Source organism: Paramisgurnus dabryanus, chromosome 19, assembly GCF_030506205.2.
Source record: "Paramisgurnus dabryanus chromosome 19, PD_genome_1.1, whole genome shotgun sequence".
In the NCBI taxonomy this organism is placed as follows: domain Eukaryota; kingdom Metazoa; phylum Chordata; class Actinopteri; order Cypriniformes; family Cobitidae; genus Paramisgurnus; species Paramisgurnus dabryanus.
This window is the reverse complement of record NC_133355.1, coordinates 13731351-13755394: the sequence shown is the minus strand read 5'-3', so window position 1 is coordinate 13755394 and position 24044 is coordinate 13731351. Positions and strand designations below refer to the sequence as shown.

At 36.9% G+C, this 24044-nt stretch overlaps 1 protein-coding gene across 1 annotated transcript in view; it reads right to left on the bottom strand.

Annotated features, from left to right (window-relative positions):
- The window catches only part of angpt1 (angiopoietin 1), a 187342-nt gene that overhangs the window by 142703 nt on the left and 20595 nt on the right, over nucleotides 1–24044 (bottom strand). The window contains exon 2 of the mRNA XM_065290414.1: nucleotides 14621–14702. The gene's annotated coding sequence lies outside the window, so the exon portion shown is untranslated. The remainder of the gene's footprint in view (nucleotides 1–14620; nucleotides 14703–24044) is intronic.

Sequence of the window (24044 nt, the reverse complement as noted above, 5' to 3'; positions counted from 1 at the left end):
CCGTCGGGTAGCGGTCCTGTAGTCCGAGTGAATACTACAAAAACTTGCTTTACGGCAGACCTACAATCCAATCAGAGCCAGCTATGCCTCAGTATTTATGACAGTTGGTAATGGACAATTACGCTTCTAACCTGTAGGGGGAGCAAAGAGCAAAAACTCTTTGGTGTTGCTTTAAATAAAGGCCTTGCTGTCCTTTTGTTTTAACACAAATATTTTTATTTTTCATGAAACATTTTACGGTTTACGGATCAACATGAGCGCTTTTTAGTGGCATGTGAGATCTTACCTTGAAATGCCAAACAGTAGGGCTTTCGACTGTTTGTGGTAACTTAAAAGGATTGCATCCCTGATCCCAAACCAAAATGTTGCCTACCCACCCATATCCATACCTGCACAATCAAATTAAAAACCACCAGAACCGCCAAATATGTAATTGCATCTACTAGGTCATGCTTGCACGCTGTTTTAAAAAGTGTCTCAATTTTACTTATCACAAAGTCATTTACATTAGTTTTATATTCATTTACTTTACATTTTACTATAGTGTTAATAATTAAACGTGTACAACAAAAAAAAAATGGAAAAGTGATGACGGTGGGGCCCCCTAGCGTACTCATGGGCCCATATGCCTTGCATAATCTGCACCCCCCCTAACGGCACCCCTGCCTGTAAGCGTGACCTGAAAAGTGGGAGGAGACATGTTATAGACCCTGTCAACTTAGCTCATGCCTCATGAATATTAATTAGGGGTAATATAATAAGGTGATGAATAGTCCTTGATGAAAGACGGACTTGGTATTTAGTATTTTAGTACAGTTCTTTCTTGTTATCCGCTCAACACAGGTTTCCAATGATTAAATTATGATGAAATATGCTAATCAGTAATGTGCTTTGAAAAGTGCCCGCAGTCCTGCTGTCTGTGGCCTTATCTCAGTTCACTAGATCACACTGCGTCTGTGGACATTTATTCTGGTGGTAGCTGACTGGACAGCAGTTATTCTGATCAGTGACTTTTACAGTAAATAAAACATTTTCTGCACGATATAACCCAACTTTAAAGGGATAGTCCACCCAAAAATGGAAATTTTGTGGTTCTGATGAACACAAAGGAAGATATTTTGAGAAATGTTTGTAACCAACCCGTTTGTGGACCCCGTTCACTTCCATAGCAGAAAAAAACTATACTATGGACCAGTGGTGGCTGGTGACAGCTCTTTCGAGGGGCACAAAATAAAAATGTGTTTGTTGCGTCATGTGACCATGTGCATCACGTGTTTTGTCAAAATAAGTGCCTGCTGCACATGCGTCAAAACCGTTTATGATAAAAGAGATGCTCAAGTTCACAAAATACACGCAAGACACTCCCTTAACTGTAAATTCAGATTATGCATGAGATTATGCGAGTATTATGCCAACGCGAGCGTCTTTTTTTAATCATAACACCCTTTAGACATTTTGGGGTGAACTATCCATTTAATAGTAAAACCATAGTGACCCATGATGTCACCCATAGGATTGTGAAGAGCTTTTTTAAAACTTAAAGTCGGCGTTGCCTGCCATCGCCATCTTGGCCACGCGTCACCGCGCATTACGAATAACCGAAAATGGGTAAAAAGGCGGGACATAGATAAAGCTGAAGTGGCTGGTTGCCGATTTTAGTGACAGCAGTGGCAGTTTACCTGTCACTCAAGTGGCCACGCCCTTAATTATGCAGAACTTTAAGGCTTAATATAATTGAAACGGATGAGTTACAAAAAAATTCACCCCCATCACAGTTGTCATGAAGGCCAAAATTATCTTTATATAGACCAAAAACACTTTTTGTAACAGGCTGTAAACATATTATTTCCTATTGTAAAGTTGGGCATTTTAAAGGGGACATATCATGAAAATCTGACTTTTTCTATGTTTAAGTGCTGTAATTGAGGACCCAGTGCTTTTATCAACCTAGAAAATGTGAAAAAAATCAACCCTGCAACTTAGTTTTGGTAAACCATTCTCTGCAAGCATGAGAAAAAATAGGTCATTGAAATTTGGCTCCCCTTGTGATGTCAAAAGGGGATAATACCGCCCCTTTATCTGCACTATCCAACCACGGCACTGCCATTTAGTGCAGAGATCAGCTCATTTGCATTTTAAAGGACACGCCCAAAATGGCACATTTTTGCTCACACCTACAAAGTGGCAATTTTAACATGCTATAATAAATTATCTATATGGTACTTTGAACTAAAAACTTCACATATGTACTCTGAGGACACCAAAGATTTATTTGATATCTTAAAAAAGTCTTGTGAAATGTCCCCTTTAAGATAGAGGTCTGTGGGAATTGACTCCCTTTTGGAGCCAGCCTCTAGCCAGTTGATGAATTGCAGTTTAAGTCACTTCCATATTTTCCATATTGGCCTCGTCGGAGAGATCAAAAGGTAGCCCCTTGAGTAAAACCCATGCATAACACTGAATTTAAAGGTATTTTTAAATCTAAAAGGTGATAAAAAGCACAAATTTTTACAGACAATACTTGAATCAAGCATGGGTAAAATTTGACTGCTACAGCACAGAATAATGCAGGGGCGGACTGGCCATCTGGCAGACCGGGCAGTTTCCCGGTGGGCCGACGTACTTTTTGGGCCGATCCATCTCATACTATTTTTGTCTCAGCAGCCCAGTTAGCGTCTTTTTTTTCCTAGACAGACCGGCCCACTGACATTTAAGCAGCAGCCCATTGGTTATTTTTTTTAAACGACATTAAGCTGGCCCAATGACGGACCAGCCCAGTCATCGTCCTTTTTTTTACCCTAAATAGACCGGCCCACTCACATTTAAGCAGCAGCCAATTGGTTATTTTTTTTAATGACATAAAGCTGGCCCAATCACCGCTTTGGTCTCTGTGCAAGCGAGTGTGCAACGTCGGTCAGTTCACGTGTCAAAATAGAGAGAGAGAGAGATGGAGAAAAAACTCAAGGGAGGTGCAGAAAAACTGCGCGACAAAAAGAAACAGACTCTTCAGGCAGACGCTGGAAAATAACACAACTGTTTTCTTCAACTCGCGTCGCTGGTGATGATGATGATGATGATGGTGGCGCGTGGCACTGGCAGCACCAGCACGCAAAATGTCAGTGAGGAGAGGGAGAGAGAGACGAGGGAGAAGTGAGTTGCGGTAAGCAGAACTGCTTTCAAAACACAAGTTTAGATAGATACCCCTTGATAAAACCAAGTCAAAAACACACAATTATGGTGATAAAGCTGCAATAAAATAATTGCACTATTTGCTCTGTGACTACAACCCAGACGAACTGGGGACTTCAATACTATTACGTCCGTTGCATTCTCTTCTCCTATTTTCTTACCATTTTCGCGTCGGTTTAGGGTTAGATTTACATAATGACATCCCTACCCAAACGTAACTCTAACCCCAACGCCAGGTGACAACTGTTTCTAACCCCAACGCCAGGTGACAACTGTTTAATTTCGCGTACACTGTTTAATTTCGCGTACACTGTTTAATTTTGCGTAATCTAACCCTAAACCGACGCGAAAATGGTAAGAAAATAGGAGAAGAGAATGCAACGGACGTAATAGTATTGAAGTCCCCAGTTCGTCAAAAAATGATGCGAAAGGTATACCCTCCGCGTCACATATTGACGAATGGTCAAGTGTCGTCAAATATTGACGACATGGGGTGAGACTGTGTTAGTGACTACGAGAGTGTATCTGATTCGTAGATTTTTCGTTGATTGTCTGTTTCAAAACGTGTCATTTCTCTTCAAGCAAAATCAAACAATCCAGGACATCTGCTTACAGACAAAATATATGTTTATTGTATATAACAACACAATTGACAGATAATGTTAAAAATCTCTATTACTGTAATCACACAAGTTTAGTTCAGTGAATGTAGTAGTGAATACTTTCCTGTAAGTACTGCAAGTAATAATCAGGTTTTAATATTACTGTAAGCAGCACTTGTATTTTGTTAAAAGTCAGCAATTCAATGGCAAATTTGGCCAATTGCACCATCTCTGGTGTCCTGTTCTTCATCATAGGGTACTCTTCATCTGCCTCTCAGACTGTTTACAATCCACACAATTGGTAAAGAATACCATTAGAAAAAAGCGTGTACAATTTTGAGTTGTTGTGTTTGCTTGATGACAACTGAGTTGTAGTTGTGTTCATCTTTAGCAGCCTGCCTGTGTTTAGCATTTATAAAACAAGTTCATTGCAGTGTAAAATGTGTGTTTTACTCAGAAGTTTGTTTAGAGTTTAGCCAAAAGAGTGCATGACGAATGTGTTTAGGCCGCTATGAATTTGGTTCAGAGATTGGGGTTTAGTGTTTTAGCAATTCAGAAAAACTGTAATCAACATATAATATGACAGTTAATCAGATAGGAATATTTTTGTTGTGTTCATTATTTATTATAGGCTGCAGTGTGTAGTGAATAGTGTTTTTAGGACCTAACAAAAATGTTTACAAATGTTTGAAGGATGAAGCTTGTTTAAGGATTCATGTGGATTATACAGTTTTACTGCATTAATAAATAACACGTTCTAGAAGTGTTTGTTGTGTCAACTCTCACTCTTTTCTACCTGCTATTAATTGGGCTTAGTGCTTTTATGGAATTGGAGTTGCTATTGCTTAAAGGCGTGCAAAGATGGTTGGTATTTGTAAATATATGTAGTGTGGGCCGGTTTGGGCCAAAATGCCAGGGCCTAATTTTTGTCCCAGTCCAGCCCTGGAATAATGGAACTGCATAGAGAACATTGAATACTAATTATGATAAAGGTCATACAGAGTTTGACTGGCATGAGGGTGAGTCTTCAGCCCAAGGAAGCTTGTATAGGCTCCAGCAATTGTATTGAAAGTGTTCAACAATCACGTGAGAGAGAAATCTGTCACCTTCGTAAACTGCACAATATCTTCTCTCACAGAAGAATGCACCCAAGCTAAAAGGGAAAACAGTCGGTCTGTAGTATAATGGATTAGAAGAAGGGTATAATTTTAACATTTAGATTCAGTGATGTGGATGAGCCTGGCAGATCAACAACAACAAACACAAACCTAGGGCTGTCACGGCCCTGTAGATTCTGACATGTGATGTGTTGTCTACACAGGTTCCCTGACACTCTCTCTCTGTCTCTCTCTCTCTCTCTCTCTGTCTCTTTCTCTCTCTCTCTCTCTCTCTCTGTCTCTCTGTCTCTCTCTCTCCTTTTTCCTCTCATTTATCTTTTCTATCTGAAATGTTCCAGTTAATACACTTTGGCGTGACAGATTTATGCTTTTAATTAGCGGGACATTACAATAAGAGTGTCAGTTTGGGATGAAGGGATGAAATGAAGAAGGACGATGAATGTGATTAAAATGCAGCCAGGGCCATGGATGACAAAAAAGCAGAGCACTCAGAGAGAAAGAGACAGCATGGAAAAAGATCCTGTCTCATTGTGTTAGACACAAAATACACTCGACCACAGTTCCCAACACACTTAATAGTGTTAGGCTTATTTATTTCTCTTTTTGCATTCGTTTAATGTACAGACTGTATATAAATTTTGCTTTGTACAGTAGATAATGCTATTATCAGATATTACATTGATAGTAGATTACATTGGTTTCTAAATACTACCCAAATGCCATGCGGTTCACACTTTGGTAATATAATAACACAAACTGTTGGGTAGTAATCTGCTGTAATATCAAATCACCCTGTATGTTCTGTATTGATGCACCATCCCTATTGAAATCAATGGAAGCAGTGCTCATAGATCCAACATAAACTAAGGTCTATAGTGATTCTGATAGCATTTCATTACATGAACCAAATCTAACCTTGGACACAGTAGCATTTCCTTTAACAAATCTAGTTAGGCTGTAAGAATCTAGTGCAGGTTAAACCCAAGTTTTTTTTTATTTCCCAATTTGTCTCTCTCTCCCACTGAGAGCAATGTCTTAAATCCCCTTATGTGCAGGCTAAAGGCCACTGTGCCAAAGATAAACAGCTCCATAAGGATAAAGCATGGTTATACTGTAAACGACCTAAAAGCATGACGCAGTGCTTTTACAATATACAATCATGTAGGCTTCTCACAGCTGGGGTACACATTGCCAAAGCATCTCGTTCTTCACTTTTCTGTCTTTATTTCTCCCATGGGTGGACTGAATACATTTCCTACTGTCTTGACTACCCTGACCTGCTGCTGAACCATCTTCTTTTGAGAGAAGTTTAAATTGTGAGAGCAAACACTATTCAGCTCTCGCTGCTAAAGCACCAGACTCTGCAGCAGCAGGCTACCATCTGTAATATTAATGTCACTTACCTCTGCATAGCAGTACAGTGCGTGACAGGCAGACGACGAATACGTTAAAATAATTATATTTTATAAAACATGAAGGTGCTGCCGTTTAGCAATCAAGACAATTTTTTTCCTGAATAAAATGTATTTGTGTTTGAGTATTTGTTTCTGAGAATATAATAAAATGTTGCAAACGAGTGCCATGAAATGATGATAGGCTGTGGCCAAACCCGTAGGAATTGGCATCCACAGAAAAACCTGCAAATTTCCATAGTTTTACTTTATACACAGTCTCTGTGTTCATTTATCAAATATTTTGCTTAATTTAATTATATATATTTATATATATATGGCCGGGACTCGATTAAAAAAATTAATCTAATTAATTAGAGGCTTTGTAATTAATTAATCGAAATTAATCACATATAAATATTTGACCTGAGAACATTGAGAAGTTATTTTTTCACATGGATTTTTAGTATACCATGAATAATAACTGAATACATAAGCTTAATGGTATAGCGGAAGATTTTCGTTTTCCGGGTGGATCACCACTGTTATTGGTCATCCCACATGTCAATCATTCTGATTATATGTTGACGTATAACCGTCGCACGTGCTCGCCTCTACGTTCGCTTTCTGCACATGCGCACTTTCACGTGTATGTGTGTTGTGCTACGGTTTCAACCATTCATTGAAGGTCGCGTTCTCACTGTGTTTTTTTCAAAATGTCTGAGGGTCGCAAGAGAAAAAGTGTCTACGAATTGTATGACAAGAAGAGAAAGGACTATAAATAAAGAAACAAGACCAGAATGTTTATGGGAGACTATTTCACACGCTGGCGTGAGCTAAAAGGACAGGTTGGGCTTCCCACGCGAAGTTTCTACTGGAAAGGTACATTTTGTCATGCTATTTGGAGAAATCCATTTAAAATCACTGCTGGTAAAAGTTGATGTAAGCTATGATTTGCGATGCTAGCCCTGGCACAAGTCACGAACCGCACAGACACGGTAAACATGCCGACAGAAACTTGTAAACAGAGCGAAGAGAAGAACTGAGCTCCTGCACGCTCTCTCTCTCTGTCTCGTGCACGCGTTTAACAGGCGTTCCCTCTCGGGAGCATTTTTTAAAAAATATCGAGGGGCGGTTCTTTTAAATAATTCGGGAAAATCTTCCGCTATACCTTTAAGCAACAAAATATTGTTTATTTTTGTTCAACCAAGTCATTGTACCCGGAGTCGGGCTAATGTCCACGCTAGCTGCTATATGTTTTGCATTGAGAGGATACTTGAGGCTCGATGTGCTGCGGGTGATATGTGAATTCCTTGTTGCATAGCTTACACACAACCATGCTCTTATCGACGCTTCCATCCGTTCGTTTTTTTATAAAAAAAATTCCCATCCACGGGGCCAACCAAAGCGATCTCATCAGCTTCTTCGTTCATGTTCACTGTGGTTTGTTGTTGTCTGAAGTCATGAACGCTAGTTGGTGCTCCAGTATAATCGGTCAGCCGAAACTCATCCAATGAGAAATGTTCCGCAGTGCAAAAATAAGTGCGATTAAAATGCGTTAAAAATGTTTAACGCGTTATTTTTTGTGTAATTAATCTTAATTAACACGTTAAAGTCCCGGCCCTAATATATATATATATATATATACATATATATATATACATACATACATTTTATGGTTATTAGTGTTGAGGTTATCTTTAGGCTGGAAGTAGGATTGGATTGACTTGTCGTTACATCAATGTAATCGATTACGTTTATCTTACACTGCGAAACAAAACGCAACAGCTGCGCGGTCCGACCACTGCTTTCTCTCCTCAAACACCAAACAGACAGAAACAAAGAGAGACATATCATCTGCAGGAAACAGCCTTGCAAAATGAAAAATGTCACTTTGAATGAGGCCTGAATTCCTCAAGCAAAAAGCCCTTTAAGCCAGACAGGACCTAAGAGCCAAGAGCCAATTAGAGCAAGTCACATATTACCCATTACACAGCTGTAAATTCAGGTATATGGGTGCCCATGAATCACATGCAGGGGAAACAAGCCATATACATGTCAAAGCAAGAGTTTTCAAAACAGATGTGGGGAGGCAGGACCGGGAATGATGCTCCTAATTTAAAAAGAGAAAAATAAAAGAAGCCTGGACCATCCTCCTTCACCAACCCACAAGGGTAGAGGTATATAAAATCTATTTTGGTGAATGTCTGAGCATATAAAGATAAAAACATATTAAAACTGTATGGCAAGAACAAATGTTTGTTTTCCTTGAAAGCAGATCTTTTAAAGGTCCCGTTCTTTCTGTGTTTTTGAAGCTTTGATTGTGTTTACGGTGCACAATATAACATGTGTTCATGTTTCAAGTGTAAACAAACGCGTGCACAATGCGCATACACTTTGCTTATCTAATCTACACAGATGCAACAGTTATTTTTGCAAATCATAAATTGTTACAATAAAAAATATTAACACATGAGATAAGGGAAATCATAGTGGTGAGCATTGTGGTGATAGTTTTAATTTATTGTGTGGCTGCGTTAAAAAATTCTCATGTAAATAACGATTAAAATATTTTCATAAGTTTGTTGTGTGGCTGTATTACGTTTATTTTATGTAAATAATAATTAAAATGTTTTCATAAGAAACCTTAATGTATATGAACTTGATTTGTAAGAGTACTTTGGGGTTGGACCTTGCTTGCGTTTCTTGGGTCCGATTTCAAAGCCCCCAAACCCTTTCAGCGGTGAGGGTGGACGCAGCGATGTCCTCTGCTGGTGTCAGGTCCTGAGGCAGATCCACCTCCCGTTACACGGCGTGCCCGATTTATGCTGGCAAGCTTGGGATTCCCCCATCTCCTGACATCATTGTAGCGCTTGGCGCAACGATGGGGATGCCAGCTGATGAGACTGTGGCTATTTCCTCTCACGCCTGTTTAACCGACGCTGATTTGGGCAGGTTTCTCCTATCCCCATACAAAACAACTTCTCTGTCTTTGACTGCTCTTACAAGAACGTCGGTCTCCTCGGCTGTGAACCGCTCCTGGCAAATCCGTCTTTGACTGCTCTTACAAGAACGTCGGTCTCCTCGGCTGTGAACCGCTCCTGGTAAATCCGTCATAATAATAGCAACCCGCCATGGAACTTGCGCCCTTGCGTTTAAAGGGAATGTTGGATAGCGTTCTGATTGGTTTATTTGACGTTACGCCTAAACCCCACCTATGAATAATGAACCTACTTCAGACCAACCTCTTATTGATTTGCACCCGGCGCAAGAGTTATTTCTCACGCCTGGAAAATAGCAACAGCGCCCAAGATCCGCCCACAAACTCACTTGCGCTTTGCGCTTCGTACTTGCGTTTCAGATCATTAAAATAGGGCCCTAAGTGTGTGTAACGTATTCTTGTAAATTAAAATTTTTATCAGGCTTTTCTAGGTTAAGTAGTTTCACTTTACGGCAATGAAGGTTATTAGTCAGTAATTGAAATGCCTTATTTTCACAAATGTCACTTTAGTCATTTCCAGAGATGTAAAGAGTAGCTGAAAGCCATACTTGAGTAAAAGTACAAATTCCTTACTGTAAAAATTACTCCACTACAAGTTACAAGTCACCAATTTAAATATGACTTGAGTAAAAGTATTAAAGTAACCCAATTTAAAAGTACTCAAGTATTTTTACTCATACTGAATGTTGGCTCAAAGATGCACTAGTCCTCAACACAAAGAGACATTGTAGGTCTGGGCAGTGAAAACTAAGAAAGTTTATTTATGAGGTTTTATTTCCTAATATAGAAAAGAAATCAAACACCTCAAAATTTTGACCTGGCAGAACAAACACAGATTAAACATAGTCATAGTCTTTTGACTCAAATTTAATTTAGTTGATAGCCTTACCTAGTATATAGCCTTACTTTGTGATATAAATATATGGTAACACTTTACAATAAGGTTCATTAGTTAACATTAGTTAGCTACATTAGTTAACATGAACTAATAATGAACTGCACTTATACAGCATTTATTCATCTTTGTTAATGTTAATTTCAACAATTACTAATACTTTATTTAAATCTTGTTAACATTAGATAATGCACTCTGAACTAACATGAACAAACAATTAAAGCTTAAATTTTTATTAACTAACATTAACAAAGATGAATAAATAATGTAACAAATGTATTGCTCATGGTTTATTCAAGTTGGTTAATACATTAACTACTGTTAACTAATGAACCTTATTGTAAAGTGTTACCAAATATTCTTATATAGGCCTATCCTAAAAAAGATATAATTTTAATATTTAAAAAATTCCAGTAAACTAAAATTACACCAACAGATATATGATAATGCATATTAAAAACGTGAAGTTGTTCATTTGAAAGATTAATTGTAAACACATGTAGTACGTAACACCACTATCTCACATTAAGTGCACTACATTTCTTCCGTCATGCATCCCTCTTTACATTAAATACATTACAGCATACTTGATTAAATGTGAGGACAGTGAAATTGTACACTTATTATCAATCTTATAATGTACTTAAGTTACTTGGGCAATCAGTACAGGACCTCGCTGGTTTATTTTGGCTTATATTGTAAGTTATATCAAGTTATGTAACTCAGGTTAGCTGATAAGGTAGCATCAGAGTATACAAACATTTGTGCTTGCCTTTGAGTTGCGGGATGACCCTCCTGCAATCGCGCATCACTTTTGTTTTGATTGTAGCATCACATGTTTAACAAAGGGTCCCTTGACTGAAGCAAATGTGATATGCATCCATATGTTTGCTCTTTATCTCTTCTTTCAGTCCAGACGCGAACTTTTCTCTACAGTTTATGACATACGCAGCACGCAGATGTCCCGCTACGGTGGCTCAACGCAAGCCATTCAGCGTTTGACATCAAAGTACCGCGAGACCAGACTTCTCCATATGCATTTGATTCGCTCTCGCAGTACTTTGATTTCATACGATTGCTCTGCGCAGCGCCAAATGAAGTCCCTCAGTTGTGTGTGCGTGTAACACCTCGCGACCACAGATTCTATCCATCATCACTCTCTGACACTTTCGTCTCGTTTTTATTTGACGAATAAACAATGTAGCGAGTAACGTTAAGTGTTATTTCAAATGTAGTGGAGTAAAGAGTACAAATACCCAATCAAAAATGTAATTGAGTAGAGAGTAAAAGTTGCCTATATTTTTGATACTCAGTACAAGTACAAAGTAGCCCAAAAAATACTTAAGTACAGTAACGAAGTACATTTACTCGAGTACTTTACACCTCTGGTCATTTCATTGGTATTTAACAAATTAGATTTTCTTTCGCATGCAAACATTTTGGTAAAAAATCCACTTCTTGGGACAAGACATAAGCCTCGTACACACTGTAAACTTTCGGGAGTGACAACTGCATTTAAATGCGGGAGTGAATCTCTAAATATTCGTTTCATGTCTGTACGGAACAAGACTCAATCCCGAAAATGTGATGATTGACACGGAGATAACCATAGAAACGTTCTGCTATCTTGCGTGCTTATCACTCACAGCTTTGACCAAAATAATTTAACAGCGTTCTGTTTTACAATAAACCTCTGTCTTGTACACATTTGTGAGGCTTGCAGTGTTGCCAGGTCCACGTCTTTTTTTGTACTTACACTGTTTTGGCGCTTAAACCGTTCAAGTTTTTGGTGTTATTAAAGTGTAAAGATTCTGGTCCCAATATTTTGATCTTTGAGGTAAAGCATTTTGATTTATTTTGGTTTATTATTGGATTTTTCTTGTTTGCTGTTTTTTTGTGCAAGATCTGGCAACACTAGTCAGAAAATGCTTTTTTCCCTTCTAGGCATTTTTTTTTTCGAGAAGAGAGTACTGACATGTCCATGATGCACGTTAAAACACTTTATTAATACGGTTATGTTCACACTATGCAGAGTTTCTGTAAATGAGTAAATTTGGTTGTAGAATGCAGTTGTCTGTCCCGTAAATTACTGAATTGTGTGAGTATAGAACAGGATTAAGCATTAAAAGGTGAAGTTAACACCGAATTAATATGCAGTGTTTACGGGACAATAGTTAACGATTGCAAAATCACCAAGCATGCAAGTTCATGCAACTAGAAACATTGCCAATGATGAAAGTCAAGAATTAAAAATGTAAAAATGCAGAAACACATCAGGGGGCGTGGTGATGCATGTGGCTGCCACATTCGGGTTGTATTCAGGTCCTCACAAGGGATACAATTTTGCATGTGATCCGCATTCAATTCACCTTCATCCTTAGTGCACTATGAGGGACTTGCTGAAAAATCTGTGTGGCATTTAATGGATTCTGCCAACAAACTAGTGTTTCTGGATGGCCTGAGGCCTGGTTTAAGCAGATAAGAAGCAAAAGTTAATATCATATCATTATCTCAGTTTTGACAGAGGTGGCGTTTAGGGGCTTTTGCGTTTGAGCTCCTCAGTGACTCAGTGAATCTCTTTCCCTCACGCGCCTAGAATGCTTTTAAAAAGCACACTGCCAATTTATTCCCTGTCAAATGTTTTGCTATTTGTCCTTTTAAAGCAAATTCTTCGCCTGAGCATGAATTCTTTCCTCTAACCTTGCGGGCATTTATAGCACGAGAGCTTTTAAACACTTTTCTGTTTACACTTACATTTCTTATCCATTCCATTTTCTTTTCCCTTCTTTTATTTACCGAAGAGCCTGTGGAGAAATGGCGGCAATAACTACATTTATTTCTGAAATGCTGAAATGTGATAAAATCTTTTATTTCAGGAGCAGAAAATGTTAAATTGTTTATAAGAGGGAAAAGAGGTTAGGAAGGTAAGAATAACACAGTGACTATTTATTATTATAAATGATATTAGTGTTTAGGTTTCAGGTTTATTGGGTTTTGAATTGGATATCTGCCCGTCAGATTATCAATTATTCTCAGTGTACATCACAATACAATACTCAGCAGCTTGTGTTGCTTTAGCACCTGCGCTGAACATTTGCACACTGTGCTTTATCATCTTGAACCGTACTCAATACTGTAGTTTGTGAGGTATCACCATGATCAGATATAGTTTATTGGGACTACAATATTACGGTACACTGTCAAAAAAAAAAAAAAAAGGCTAAAAAGTCCCTAGCTGTAACTGGGATGGTACCCTTTCAAAAAGTACACATTTGTAACTAAAGAGTTCATATTATACCTTAGAGGCACATATTGATACCAAATGTTATCTGTAGCTAAATGGTTAAAGGGACCATTTTTTTCTGACAGTGTAGTCCAGGTACCTGAATCAGTTCTGATGAATCTTCATTGAAATAATCGCAGTGGTATTTTGCCGCATTTCGCATCTGTTTGAACAGGATTGTGGGTGCTGAGAGAATATGATCCTTTAATCTATTGCTTCATTTAACATTGAAGTTATTTAAATTTTTCTGCTATCTGTCATCTTGGTCAACTTAAAATTAAATGTCCATGTAAACTGCCCTGTGTTCATATTGCTCTCATGCAAAAAAGTGTTCATACACTTATTTTTTTTTCAAACTCTCTCTCTCTTTCTGTTTTATCTGTCAAACAAAGTGCTTGTCGGTTCTGCATTCAAAAATAACAGCTGCCTTTATGAGCATTAGATGATGCTGTCAAGATATAGGTACACGCATCCGCACATCCCTAAAATAACAACACACCATCTTTCATAAGACACTGTCGATCTAAAAGGTTTTCCAAGTGCTACTCCGAGATACTCACTAATGAATAGCAACAAAAAGTGTTTCATTTTCAGAACGTTACTGTTTTCTGTGGTTTTTTTTTTTTTGTATTTGAAATTCAAGTATGTGGTACAACTCTGCACACTGGATTATAATACTTTCTTTTCGTAACTGGAAGTAAGCCATTAGTAGGTTGACTAGACACAGACTGGCGTAACAAAAAGTGAAGGCCGCTATTACAAAAACATATTTGTGATGATTTATGGTATTGAGAGCGTAGTATGGTTATGATAACAAGCAGTGTACCCTGCTCAACCTTGAATGGGCCTCTGCTTTCTCCATCTATAAAGCTGCTCTCATTCCAGCACATAATAAAAAAGGGAAACACTATACAGATGACTGTCACCTCTCAGGGGGTTTAGGAAATCACACAACCTTGTGTCTGGAGGACGGCTATGTGTGTGTGTGTGTATGTGTACGTGTATGATGTTTTATGTAAGTGTCTAAAATTTATGCCAGAGTCATTGTAGTGAAGTTCCTGCCTCCTGTCCAGTAAATCACAGCCACAGCTGGAGCTTTAATCCTGCTCACAAAACGTAAAGAAAGCAAAGAGACACTTACGAGACCGAACGAACCTCTGGGCCATCAGGACAAAGATAATCAGACCTTTCCAAGCAGGCAGTGATGGACTAACAGGGATGATCTGAAAGAGGTGAAAAGAGAAGCGACTGAAATGTTAGTTTGATTTATTTGACATTACATCACAAAAGCCTCAAGTCTTACTGTATGTATGGGAGAATGTATTCAACACTATAAAAAGCTGCAACGCTTCAAAAAAATGTTTTATTAAATTGGTTATGCAAGTCAATTCAACCGATTATTTTACATTTTTGACCAGTGATTAAAAGTTAAAATTGTTTAACCTAATTTGTTGAATTTGTTAAAATAAAGTAACATAATATATAACAAATGTTGACTTGACTTACATGACTTACTAATCATAACTTTTTTCATAATTTCCCTGTTTTGTATTATTTTTTGTAATATATCATATTTTTCGTATTCTTCATTTCTATTTCATAAACGTAGCCCGTCATGTGTGTGGTTCGTCATTTCAAAAAATGTGTTCGAAATTTACGTGGATCACGTGTCTTGTCAAAATAAGTGCCTGCTGCTGCAGACGCGTCTAAAGGGTTTATGCTAAAAGAGACGCTCGCTTTTGCTAAATATTCATATAATCTCATGCGTAATCAGATTTACTTTAAGGGAGTGTCTTGCGTGTATTTTGTGAATGTGAGCGTCTCTTTTATCATAAACTGTTTTGACGCGTGTGCAGCAGGCACTTATTTTGACAAAACACGTGATGCACATGGTTCACATGACGGAACAAACACATATTTTGAAAACACGAGCAACACACATGACACTCTGAACACATATTTTGAATCACAGTCACCAGCCGCCACTGTTCAAATTTAAAAAAAAATTCTAAATGTTTTTTTCTGTAAAGCTGCTTTGCAAAACTGCAAAATTATAAAAAGCGCTATAAAGTGAGATAAAGTGAAAATGTTTTATAATAAAGTAGTGTAACATTGGCCTTTTTATGTGCTGCGCCTATCTGTCTGATAATACTTATCTGACAAAAAAACCTGTCCATATATCTGACAAAAAATAAGCTATCCTAAGCTTTCTAGCTGCCAACTAAAAAAAATCTGAAACGAGAGCACACAGCAGTCAGTCATCAATATAGTGGATTAAATCCTAAAGCTCTGTAGAGATCACACACATATGCGCACGAGCGTGCACACACACACACACACACACACACACGCACACACGCACACGCATGTTCTGGTTTCCATGTTTTTTGGGGACATTCCATAGACGTAATGCATTTTATTCTGTACAAACTGTATATTCTATTCCCCTTACCTGCCCCATTCCCTAACCCCAACCATCACAGGAAACTGTCTGATACCTTAGATTGTCAATAAACATCATTCTGTTTGATTTATTAGCTTGTTTCCTCATGGGGACATCAAAATGTCCCCACAAGGTCACAAAAATACTGGTATTCCTATCTTTGTGGGGACAATTGGTCCCCCCAACGTGATAATTACCCGGCCGCGCACACGCACACACACACACAGTGTTTGTAGTTCAAAAACACAAGAGCATGACCCTTCATAGCCTCCAGAAACATTGTGTCATCACCCTTTGATGAATGACAGGCGCATGAAAAGTAGGGAAAAGACGGTATTGTGGAGCAAAGTTCATAGAGTGAAATTTAACTCCACTGCTAGTCCATCACAATCTGAACAACTCTTCTTTTACAAATCTGTGTCTCGTATTCAAGTTGCATGTGCTGTGCGAAACATTAAGTGTAAGTGCTGTAGGTACAGAATTGGTTGTTTCTTTGTGTTAAAATGTACAGCAGTGGCCAAACAATTGATATTGTCATATATATATATACATACATATATATACATATATATATACATATACGCGTACAGTCTAATGTACAGCAGTGGCCAAACAATTGATATTGTCACATAAAAAAATTATTACAAAATAATAGCAGTACAATGTGACTAACCAGAATAATCAAGGTTTTTAGTATATTTTTTATTGCGACGTGGCAAACAAGTTACCAGTAGGTTCAGTAGAAAAAAAAAATAGCAGTGTGGCATTCAATCACTGAGGTCATCAATTTTGTGAAGAAACAGGTGTGAATCAGGTGGCCCCTATTTAAGGATGAAGCCAACACTTGTTGAACATGCATTTGAAAGCTGAGGAAAATGGGTCGTTCAAGACATTGTTCAGAAGAACAGCGTACTTTGATTAAAAAGTTGATTGGAGAGGGGAAAACCTATAAAGAGGTGCAAAAAATGATAGGCTGTTCAGCTAAAATGATCTCCAATGCCTTAAAATGGAGAGCAAAACCAGAGAGACGTGGAAGAAAACGGAAGACAACCATCAAAATGGATAGAAGAATAACCAGAATGGCAAAGGCTCAGCCAATGATCACCTCCAGGATGATCAAAGACAGTCTGGAGTTACCTGTAAGTACTGTGACAGTTAGAAGACGTCTGTGTGAAGCTAATCTATTTTCAAGAATCCCCCGCAAAGTCCCTCTGTTAAAAAAAAGGCATGTGCAGAAGAGGTTACAATTTGCCAAAGAACACATCAACTGGCCTAAAGAGAAATGGAGAAACACTTTGTGTACTGATGAGAGTAAAATTGTTCTTTTTGGGTCCAAGGGCCACAGGCAGTTTGTGAGACGACCCCCAAACTCTGAATTCAAGCCACAGTACACAGTGAAGACAGTGAAGCATGGAGCATGATATGGGCATGTTTCTCCTACTATGGTGTTGGGCCTATTTATCGCATACCAGGGATCATGGATCAGTTTGCATATGTTAAAATACTTGAAGAGGTCATGTTGCCCTATGCTGAAGAGGACATGCCCTTGAAATGGTTGTTTCAACAAGACAATGACCCAAAACACACTAGTAAACGGGCAAAGTCTTGGTTTCAAACCAACAAAATTAATGTTATGGAGTGGCCAGCCCAATCTCCAGACCTTAATCCAATTGAGAACTTGTGGGGTGATATCAAAAATGCTGTTTCTGAAGCAAAACCAAGAAATGTGAATGAATTGTGGAATGTTGTTAAAGAATCATGGAGTGGAATAACAGCTGAGAGGTGCCACAAGTTGGTTGACTCCATGCCACACAGATGTCAAGCAGTTTTAAAAACCTGTGGTCATACAACTAAATATTAGTTTAGTGATTCACAGGATTGCTAAATCCCAGAAAAAAAATGTTTTGTACAAAATAGTTTTGAGTTTGTACAGTCAAAGGTAGACACTGCTATTTTTTTTGAACACACCCCTTTCAACTAATTGCCCAATTGCACAGCCTTAAGAGCGTGCATATCATGAATGCTGGGTCTTGTTTGTTTTCTGAGAATCTACTGAACCAACTGGTAACTTGTTTGCCACGTAGCAATAAAAAATATACTTAAAACCTTGATTATTCTGGTTAGTCACATTGTACTACTATTATTTTGAACAAGACTGTACATACATACATACATACATATACACATATATACACATATATACACACACATATACATATATATATATATTAGGGCTGTCAAAAGATTAATCGCGATTAATAGCATCCAACATAAAAGTTTGTGTTTACATAGCATATGTGTGTGTACTGTGTATAAATATTATGTATATATAAATACACACACATTCATGTTTATATTTAAGAAATATTTGCATTTAAATACTGTATATACATTTCTATAATTTATATTATATATAAATATAAATATTTTATATATAAATATAACAATTTTTTCTTAAATATATACATGATTGGGTGTGTTTTTATATATAAATAATAATTATACACAGTACACACACATATGTTATGTAAACACAAACTTTTATTTTGGATGCGATTAATCGCGATTAATCTTTTGACAGCCCTAATATATATATATATATATATATATATATATATATATATATATATATATATATATATATATATATATATATATATATATATATATATATATATTAGGGCTGTCAAAAGATTAATCGCGATTAATAGCATCCAACATAAAAGTTTGTGTTTACATAGCATATGTGTGTGTACTGTGTATAAATATTATGTATATATAAATACACACACATTCATGTTTATATTTAAGAAATATTTGCATTTAAATACTGTATATACATTTCTATAATTTATATTATATATAAATATAAATATTTTATATATAAATATAACAATTTTTTCTTAAATATATACATGATTGGGTGTGTTTTTATATATAAATAATAATTATACACAGTACACACACATATGTTATGTAAACACAAACTTTTATTTTGGATGCGATTAATCGCGATTAATCTTTTGACAGCCCTAATATATATATATATATATATATATATATATATATATATATATATATATATATATATATATATATATATATATATATATATATATATATATATATATATATACACACACATATATACATATATATATATGCACAGCAACACCACAAAAAAAGGAAACTCCGAAAGTATCTCCGTTGCTATAGCTGCTGAACTGAAACCTTAGCGCATGCGCCAGACAAGATCAACAGGTTGAACTCACACATGCATTTTGTACAATGTGCTTCAAATTTATGATTTTTGTAAAATGCATCTTTGTGTAGTCCTAATGTCATGTAAAAATACTATCATCATGATTTACTGACTTTATGGATTTATTCCTAAATGTCAGTTTCCACTTTCTCTCACTTACCCCCTGCAGTACCCCAAAGTACCCCTAGGGGAGAACCACTGCTCTATTGAAATGAGTGGAGGTTTGGACCCAGAAACAGTATTCCTTACATCATCACTTAACAACCAGATAGCGTATCAACAGTCAAGTGGTAAATTCTTTATCAAATTTAGTACTGTCATTTCAGACACAAGTAAAATTTTCCATATGTTTTTACCTTTTAATGTCTAGCACATTCAGTACAATATCTTTAGATGTATTTTTTTCCAGCCTCAACATCTGGTGTTGTAGTTCATGCAAGAAAATTTTAAAGCCCATAACATCTATATACCATGTAGGGGACAGCATCAATCACTGCTGCCACACACAGTCAATTACTGAACATACTGAATTATGATTGACAGATCTGCCTTTAAAGCAATTTGTCTCCGTTTCGCATGTACACGATGAGTCAGATCTCTAAAATTAAGCTAAAATATGCAGCATTCATCCTACAATCTACTCAAACTACAACTAATCTTACATAAACTCAGAGGCACCTCCGCACTTTGTTGAAAAGCTACTTCTACCTCAAGGTCAGCCATGCATTCAGCCAACGTGCTCATTTCCTTTTGCCAAGCACAGCATGTTCTGGTTAAATGCAGCAGTTTTAATACATCTTACAAAATGAGTGATGATCCGATCTTGAAAGAATGAGCGTTGGGAGGTTAAAGCTCAATGTATTTTTCAAACATTAGCCCATAATTCATCACATTGGGCACTCAGTAATTTCCGATCATACTATGACATTTTCCAGCCGACCACAAGCCAGGCTTGGTTAAAAATACATAGGCAAGAATTTTGCAGTGATGTAAGTCCTAACCGCTAAATTATCGGCCTTATTCGGAAAAAAGACGAAGTAAACACAATGTCTGGCACCGTGCTTTCATTTACTGAAAATGTGAAGATTTGTCTGCCGATGGCCTGGGGTGAATTGTGTTGTGTGTGTCACTGCTATTTTTTAAGGTCACATTTACAAACTAACTTCCTTATCTGTCAACAAGCAAAAATACAAGTATGGTGGACAACTGTTTATTCTAATACAGAAGTACCCTGTAGAGAGACAGACAGACGGACAGATTCACTAATTTCAAAAGCCTGGATGTCCAGTATTTTTTAGGATTTCAGTCAAAATTTAAATTACTTTTACATACATGCTGTTTATTCTAAGTGACTTTCAGTGCATTTAAGATATACATTTTATCAGATTCCTGATTTCGAACCCAAGACGTTTACGACACTAATACGGTGCTTTACCAAGTGAGATAGAGGATCCCTTAATTGAATGATCCCTCATTAAACATAAGTGAGATATCATAAGATATTAAAGATCAATCTCGGGTCAAAACGTATGCCTTATATTTTATAAAGCTGGCAACCCTTAATGCAAAGCTTACAGAACTTATCAATTAAACCAGGAATAATCTAGCCACAACATGGTTTAGCTTTCTAGACATAAAAAAAATTATGCAAAGTTGAATGCTGTAAAATATTTAACACATAGCCTTAAGCCCTGTTGACTATGGAGAGCTGGTTTCCTGCTGCGAGTACTGTGGGATGCGGAGATGTATCTTTGATTTATGAAATCAGTCTCCACGGTAGGGTCGCCTGTTGTCTGTGCATCTCATGAAACCAAATGAAAGGTGGCAGGGACGCCCGTGTCCAGTATGCGTGTCCTTGCTTGACAACAAAGGGGAAATGAAAGTCCCCAACGTGCCCTCTTTTTCTAATATCAACAAAGAGAGTAAAATCCATGATGAAATTTCACCTTAAAGTCCCCTGCAGGAATTAATAGACCTGATTTTCGTTTTTCAATGCTGTAAATGCTGCAGTCATACACAGAAAATCCTCATTTGATTGGTTCCAGATATCAGATGAAATACAGATTAGGGCAACAACAATATAGCCAGATGTGATATGAGGCTTTTTTCAAGGATCACACCTCATATGACTCTCACAATATTAAAAATACAAAAAATACTAAGCATGCAATGTAGACAATCATGCAATAGTAATGGACTTTTTGTTATGGACTCAACAGGCTGTGTGTCACGTGCCAAACGATAAAAGAGCCTAAAAAATCCCACAGACTTGCATAAAGGACTCGACCAATATCTAGAGACCACAATATCACAAATAGCCAGAATACCTGCAGATAGGCCTTGTTGACTTGAATTTTTGACTTTCAGTGCCCTAGCAACCACAAAGCCGTTAAATACTTCAACACTTTACAACTGCATAGCAACAACTTCCTAATCCCCACAACACCTCTGCATTGCAGTAGTGCATTTTTACATTACATATAAGCATTTGGCTGTTCCTTTTTACAAAGTGAGCTAGAGCATTTAAGGCAGTGGTTCCCAAACTTTTTCAGCGTGTGGCCCCCCTTGTGTACGGTGCATTCCTTCGCGACCCCCAATGAAAATTTGTGACAAAACTGTTCTAAAACTCAACATTTTAATAAGAAAAAAACATAAAATTATACAAAAAAAGTAGTTCTTTTGGTTAGTAGCCTTATTTTTTTAGGTTTAATTACACAGAATTCATGATAAATTCATGTATTTCATAAAATGTCATACAACTGGGGCCCCCCTGTCACCATCTCGCGGCCCCCCTGTTTGAAAACCACTGATTTAAGGTATATATTTTATCAGTATCCATGTTCTCTGGAATCGAACCCATGACATTTTGAGCTGCTAATGCAATGCTGTTCCAACTGCGCAACAGGCATACTGTTTGCACATGCAAACATGTTTATATTAAATGTAAAACATAGTATAAATAAATACACCCCACCTATTGATTCTAAACTATTCTCAAAACTGAGTCAGTGACAAAAACAGTTTGGCAAGGTGAGAAATTCAAAAATCTTTTTAAAAAACGCATCAGGGTTATTTCAATGCACACAGTGTATTTTTGTTAATTTTATGCAATAAAAAATTACATTTGCGCACCATTTTTATGAAAATCTTTTTTTTTACTTGTTTAAAAGCATGCACCGGGTTTATTTCAATGCACACAATGTATTTTTGTTAATTTTATGCAATAAAAAAATACATTTGCACCATTTTTATGAAAAATCTTTTTAAAAAACTTGTTTAAAAGCACACATCAGGTTTATTTCAATGCACACAGTGTATTTTTGTAATTTTTTTTGCATTAAAAAATTACATTTTCACCATTTTTATGAAAGTTAAGACTGAATGGACCTGAAAATGTCAAATGGTATAACCGCCAATTGTGCCAAAGAATGAGAAATATTCAATATTTTATCCACCTTTATGGCATAAAAAAGTCATTTTAAAATATTATTTTATAATTATTTCTAAATGTAAATTTTTATGCGTTTTTGTAATATTTGTCCTGATATATGCTAAAAACAGCTGTTTTCTAAATAATCTTTGACAAATGATGTAAAATGTATGTAAAAAATCATATTACACTTAACTAGATGATTATATTTTATTCAACATTTTTTATGAATATATTCATATTTTCATTTAAAAAAAAAAAGTTACACCAATTGACACAGACCGGCTACACCTCATTGGCATTTTTGCAATTATCCCCCAAATATTCTTTCAAAATGAAATAAAACCAGAAATTTTAAACTTGGTCCTCAAAAAAGAGAATGTATGCAAATAATCAGCAAATTTATTTAGAAATTTTAACCCTTTTACATTTAATTGAACCATACGAACACAAAAAAATTCATGTCACTTCATTGACTCAACCAACTCATTCTCCTGAAGCTAGATGAAAAGGTCAAGCATCGCCCGATAACTGTCCACCCTTTATCAGTGTAAACTAGTTACATGAGCTATGTTTAGAAGTTAAGCTGGAGCCACGTTGTGGTCACGACACAGCAGAAAACGCTCACAGCAATCCTGTGTTTTTCATACTGGGTATCACCCTGGTTTGAAGGATCATATCAAGTTACTGCCAAACGCATTCATCACACCATGATAAATGGCAACCATATTTGTCAAATACAATACTGGATCTCAGATAGCTTCTGGGGATCAGCTGATGCGGGATAGCATCCTTCATCATCGGCATACTGTACATCACTGTGCGTTTAAAATTAAATGAATAAATACAGACACAGCGCTTACTGCTTAGAAATACCTTTCTTCTGCCGTCCTTATAGCACCTGGAGGAAATATACCCAACACTGCAAATATCATGTAATATTTGTTGTACTTTGAAAATGACGGCCGTATAAGCTACATTCCTGAGGGCTGAGACACTATTTTGAGTGCCAGAAAGGGTAACGTTTTATTGGCCCTATGGCTCTGTGCCGTCTCAAAAATACCCCACAAAAAGCCAGACTGCTTTGACTTTTATGAGGGGTGTATGAATGGTTCTGGGTCTTTCAACGTAAACACAGACTACCCTGAGCCGCTGCTCGCTCTGTAATGTTTACATGTAGCAAGTCAGCCCACTTCTACGCAAGCAGAGGCTTTGAGGCCTTAATTCATCCCTAAACTTCACATCGCGGCTTATTTCCTAAGAGAGTCACGTGAAAAAAAGAGCAGCAGATTGCAATTATAGACATTAAATGGCTCTTTAGAGTTTTGTCAAGATGAAAAGAAATCCCCACGATGCAATTATGGCAAACAAGCCTTGCTGGGATAGTAAAATGCCCTTCTTTTTCGTTTTACAGTACTGTATAATGGGCA